The 5,727-nt window shown below is 46.3% G+C and overlaps 1 pseudogene; it reads left to right on the top strand.

Annotated features, from left to right (window-relative positions):
- Nucleotides 1–4,040: 4,040 nt before the first annotated feature.
- Nucleotides 4,041–5,455, top strand: LOC102126694 (PRAME family member 17 pseudogene; annotated as a pseudogene).
- The last annotated feature ends 272 nt before the right edge of the window (nucleotides 5,456–5,727 follow it).

Here is a 5,727-nt window from a genome sequence, read left to right as displayed (position 1 = left end):
AATATTACCAGCACCCCAGGTGCCCCCCATTTGTGTCAGTTACTACCTTCCCAAGGTGACCACTACCCTGGCACCTGGCACAGTTGATTTTTTTCTTTGCCTTCAAATTTTGAAAAATTGAATTGTATGGCATTGTCTCTTTTAGGGCTCGGTTCTTTCACTCAACATTCTGTTTGTGAGAGACATCCATATTGTATGTGGCTGTATTTGACCAACCACTTTAGAAAGATTGCTGTTGCACTAGCCGGCTGTCCCCAGGGGGCCTGGGATTTCCTGACAATCATATACTGAGGTCAGCTCGGAAACAAAACTCTAGACATTTGTTAGATTCACAAGAAATTTGGCCAACCATGATTAGTTCTAGTGAACTTGAATATCACCCTTTTGTTATCCTGTGCTAAAACTAGGGAATTCTGAGTAATTATAGTAGGGATACAGATATAAGGAATCCCTCAGATTTACAAATGTGTCTCAAATGAGCTTAAAATGCTCTAAAATGTGTCCTCTTGGTTCCTAAAAATTCTTGCACCAGAAGCAAAATTCAACTTCCTAATAATTAAAGGACGTCATATTTGAAGTTTAGGGAGTTCTGGCCTTGTGACAGACAAGAACTCACCATTCACCTGGACATGCCCAAGTGAGTCATCTGTGTCCAGTGCAGTGGTCTCTAAACACATGGGTCATTTGGGATAAACTGGTAGTAGAGGAATCATGATAATAAGTGGAAAGTTACTGGTACAACTAGAGATAATGAAACTGGTTTACAAAGAGGTTGCTGATGGAGACAAGGGGATGCATTAAGGGAGGGGCAGGCAGGACAAGGAATGCTAGATAATCAGACTAAAACATTTAAGCTCTTCCAAAAATGTTCTCCGGAAAAGCGATCTCCTTGGAGAAACAGGTTGAAGATTAAATTGCACCTCCCTGGGGGCACCCGCAGTCATACGATAGTGTGCTTGTGGGGTAGAGGGATCTGCAGGTGAGAAGCCAGAGGGAGGAAGAGAGGGCTAGCAGGGCTTTATGAGGAGGCAGCATTCCTGGTTCTCAGCTGTTTGTTCTGTAAATGGAAGGAGCAAGTACTTTGCATTCCATAGGTGTCTGTGGATAAAGCCATCACTTTGCAAACCTCTGTTCTTAACTCAAACCAATAGGACAAAGAGCAGTTGCTGCATGTCTGCAAGCTGAGTAGTTTGAAGTTAGTGAAGAAGGCAGTGAGATGACAGTAGTCAGAGGGGAGTCAGAAGTCTGGTGCTGCTGGGGACCAAAGAAGCCATGAGGGGTCACACCTTGGTTCAGTGGGCTAGCCTTTCTCCAGGCGAATGTATCTGTTTGTCTCTGCTTCTTATCTTCAGCCCAGCCCCAGACTCAACTTTATGGCTCTAGATGGTGATAGAGAAGGTGAGGCAAACAGGAAAAGCAGAAGGAGAAGAAGCAGAGAGAAGAAAGTGTCTGAGCCAAGAAGGAAAAGGTGAAAGAAGGCCAAGATGAAGGATAGAAAGGATTGCGGGAAGGGAGCGGGGACGAGCATCTTAGTCCTGTGTTGACAATTCCCCCAAAACCCATGAATTTCCCCACGGTGTGAGTGGGAGATGAGGTGAAGCCATGAAAAGACATGGAGGGATAAGCAGGGAGAGGTTCTAGTGGGCTGGGAGCTAAAGCCCTGCTTCACACTGCACCGCAGCGTTCACTCACATTTGCCTTGTCACTCACTCTTAGCCTATTGAGAATTTTTTAAAACGAAACCTGATATTCAAAGTTAAGCAGTCTTCAAATCAGGTCAAGGGTCTCAACAATTATGTGCATCTGCATATATGAGGCACTGTTGTAAGTTTCAGGAAATATGAAAACGAGACTAAAGAATGTCCTACCAAGGAGTGTAAGACAGATGATGTTAAGGGCCACAGGAGGGTAGATATTAAATAATATGCTGAGAGTCAGCAAGGGGAGAGAACTCACCCAGTTGAAGGAGCCAGAGAAGCCTACCAAGAGGAAGGCATACTTAAGAAGAGCACTGAAAGATAAGGAATGGAATAAGTGTTCCAAGTAGAAGGAAACACCTCGGCTGGGCGAAGGGGCTCATGTCTATAATCCCGGTGCTTTGGGAGGCTGAGGCAGGAGGACTGATTGAGCCTGGGAGTTTGAGGCTGCAATGATCACACCACTGTACTCCAGCCTGTGCGACAGAGCAAAACCTTGTCTCTAAAAAATGAAAATAAAGAAGGAAATACCTTAAACCAAGACCCACAAATAAAAAAGTACTGGGCATGTTTTCAATATGACTGATGCTTCTGCGTAGTCAAAGGTATACGGAGATGAGGCTAGAAGGAAGAGAAGCCATATTATAAAGGCAATTGAGTGTCAGAGTTTGGATTTTACCTTGTAGGTAAACAGGAACCATTGAAAACTTTTCTGCAGGGAAGTTCTATGACCAAGTAGCATTTTAAGAAGAAGAATCTGGCAGCAGTATACAGAAGTAAACATCATGACAAGGATTGAAGTAAAGGAATCCCATTAGAAGGCTACTAGAATAGACTAGGGGGAGTAATAACCTAAACTAGGCGTGTGTGTGTGTGTGTGTGTGTGTGTGTGTGTGTGTGTGTGTATTGCTCTATTGCTCAGGCTGGAGCACAGTGGCATGATCATAGCTCCATAATCTTGGATTCATGAGCTCAAGCAATTCTCCCAGCTCAGCCTCCCAAAGTGCTAGGAGTACAAGATGAGCCATTGTGGCCAACTCAGATACATATATTTTTAAATGTTTCATTGATGAAACTTACAGAACTTAGTTATTGATTGGATGTAGTTGATACAGGAAAGGAAGTCTTGACTCCAAGGTGTGTGTCCAGAGCTGATAGAAGTGTAATGGTGCCATTAACACAAATTTAAAAATCAGAAAAAAGCTCAGAAGTGTAGAGGGAGGGGAGGTCTTAGTTTTGGGATATATTGAAATGTCAGTAGAATATGTAGAGAAAATGTCTAGCCAGTAGTTAAAATACAGATAGTAAATGATTTGTGACTGAATATATAGACATAATGACTAGCTTCATAGTAATAGGAGTAGTAAAAATCACACAAAAAAATTGTAATGCTGAGTGTTCAGTCCCTGAGCAAGGAGAGGGGTAGTTTAAGGGAGGGGCTGTCACCATCCTTGCTGTCAAGTTAAACTGTTAACTAAATTCCCCCCAGTGCTAGCTTGGCTTATGCCCAGGAATGATCAAAGATAGCTTGGAGATCAGAAGCAAGAAGAGTCAACTACGTCAGGTTTCTCTTAATGTTATAATTATGAAAAGGTGGTCTCACAGGGACTTTGGATGAGAGAGTTTCTTTCTTTTTTTTTTTTGAGATGGAGTCTCACTCTGTTGCTCAGGCTGGAGTACAGTGGCGTGGTCTCGGCTCACTGCAACCTCTGCCTCCCAGGTTCAGGCGATTCTCCTGCCTCAGCCTCCCAAGCAGCTGGGATTACAGGCGAGCAACACCATGTCTGGCTAATTTTTGTATTTTTTGTAGGGACAGGGTTTCACCATGCTGGCCAGGCTGGTCTCAAACTCCTGACCTCAAGTGATCCGCCCACTTCGACCTCCCAAAGTGCTGGGATTCAAGGCATGAGCTGCTGTGCCTGGCCATGACGAGAGAGTTTCTAGTTGAGGGGCATTTACTGCCTGGTTGTGGAATGTTAACTGAAACTACCTCTATCACTGAAGGACATAAGATGATCCTGATACCTGAAATACCCATACTGTCTGGGATGGTGTCAGATAAACATGTTAATGAGAATGGCAGTTCCCAGAGTTCCATACTTAAATGGCAATGGTTTATATAGGATCATGCCACCTGGGGAATGCCAGAAGGAGAGACTCACAGGCACGGATCCTCTTTTTCCCTAAAACTGACTCTAGAACTGTGTGAGGAGCTGCCAGATTCCATGGTTCCCAATAAACAGTTCCCTCACTGACAAAAAGCTATTGGATTTGTGGATGGCAGTTTCAAAGTCAAAGGCCCACCTCTAGTTTGGAAGGCTGCTCCTCTGATCATTTATCAGAATGAGCCTCCAAGCCCTGCCCACACTCCTGGAGCTGGTGGGGCAGAGCCTGCTGAGGAACCAGTTCTCGGCCATCTTCACCCTGGAGGAGCTGCCCAAGGAGGTCTTCTGTCTGCTGTTCACGGAGGCCGTCAGCAGGAGACGCTGTAGAGTCTAAAGGCCATGGCACTGGCCTGGCCCTTCCCCCGCCTCCCTCTGGAGTCCCTGGTGAAGACACCTCATCTGGAGACCTTGTGAGCTGTGCTGAAGGGACTTGATACGCTGGCCAGAAGGTTCGCCCCAGGAGGTGGAAACTTCAAGTGTTGGATTTGCGAGATGTTCATGAGAATTTCTGGACCATATGGTCTGGAGCCAAGGCCCTGTCCTGCTCCCCAGAGGCCTTGAGTAAGAGGCAGGCAGTGGAGGACTGTCCAAGGACAGGAGAGCACCAGCCCTTGAAGGTGTTCATAGACCTCTACGTAAAGGAAAATACCCTGGATGAATGTCTACGCTACCTCTGTGGGTGGATCCACTACAGAAGATATTTAGTACACCTGTGTTGTAGGAAGGTACAGAATTACTCAATGCCCATTTCAAATTTCAGAAATTTATTGGGAAAGGTATACCCAGACAGCAGTATCCATGAGTTGGAAGTCTGGAAAAAGTGCTCACTGAATAGAACAGGAAAGTTTGCCCCTTACCTGAGCCAGATGAGCAATCTTCACAAACTCTTTTTAGCCTTCGGTTACGGGTGTGAGTTATACATGCGCGGCCAACAGCAGTTCATTCCTGACTTGGACTCTCCATTCGTCTGCCTGGAGCCCCCAGACGCTTTATATAAGAAAGGTCAATAATATTAAAGAGCACCTGGAGCACCTGCTCAGATGCCTCAAGAACCCCTTGGAGGCCATTACATTCTGTCATGCTTACCTAGCTGACCGGGACATGCAGTGTCAGTACCCAAGCCTCAGTCAACTAAAGCAGCTGCATCTGATTCATATCCTAGTGTGGACCACCAATCTTGAGCCCCTTGGAGCTCTGCTAGAGAAAGCTGCTGCTACTCTCGAGACCCTCGTCTTAGAGGACTGTCGGATCCAGGACTCCCAACACCGGGTCATCCTGCCTGCCCTGAGCCGCTGCTCCCAGCTCACCACCTTCTACTTTCACGGAAATGAGACCTCTGTGAATGCTCTGAAAGTCCTATTGCGTCACACAGGCGGGCTGAGCAAGTTAAGACTGGAGACAGAACCTGCCCCTCTGGACAGTCTTGACAACAGGTGTCATGTCAATTGGGAGATCATCGCCCCAATTCGGGCTGAGCTGATGGGTACACTCAGGGAAGTAAGGCAGCCCAAGAGGATCTTCTTTGGCCCCGCCCCCTGCCCTGCCTGTGGCTCATGGCCATCTGAGAAACTGGAGCTCCGTCTTTGCTCCTAGGGAAGGCCTGGTTAGTGGGGTGGATAAGCTGTGTCCCAGACACTTGGGCACTAAACTCTAGGACATAGGTACATTTTTTTTCTTTCTTTTTTTGAGACAGAGTCTCACTCTGTCACTCAGACTGAAGTGCAGTGGCACAATCTCAGCTCACTGCAACCTATGCCTCCAAGGTTCAAGTGATTCTCCTGCTTCAGCCTCCCGAGTAGCTGGTGTTACGGGTATGTGCCACCATGCCCAACTAATTTTTGTATTTTTAGTAGAGACAGGGTTTC

The sequence above is a fragment of the Macaca fascicularis genome, chromosome 1 (assembly GCF_037993035.2).
Source record: "Macaca fascicularis isolate 582-1 chromosome 1, T2T-MFA8v1.1".
Lineage (NCBI taxonomy): Eukaryota > Metazoa > Chordata > Mammalia > Primates > Cercopithecidae > Macaca > Macaca fascicularis.
This window is presented reverse-complemented; position numbering and strand designations above follow the sequence as displayed.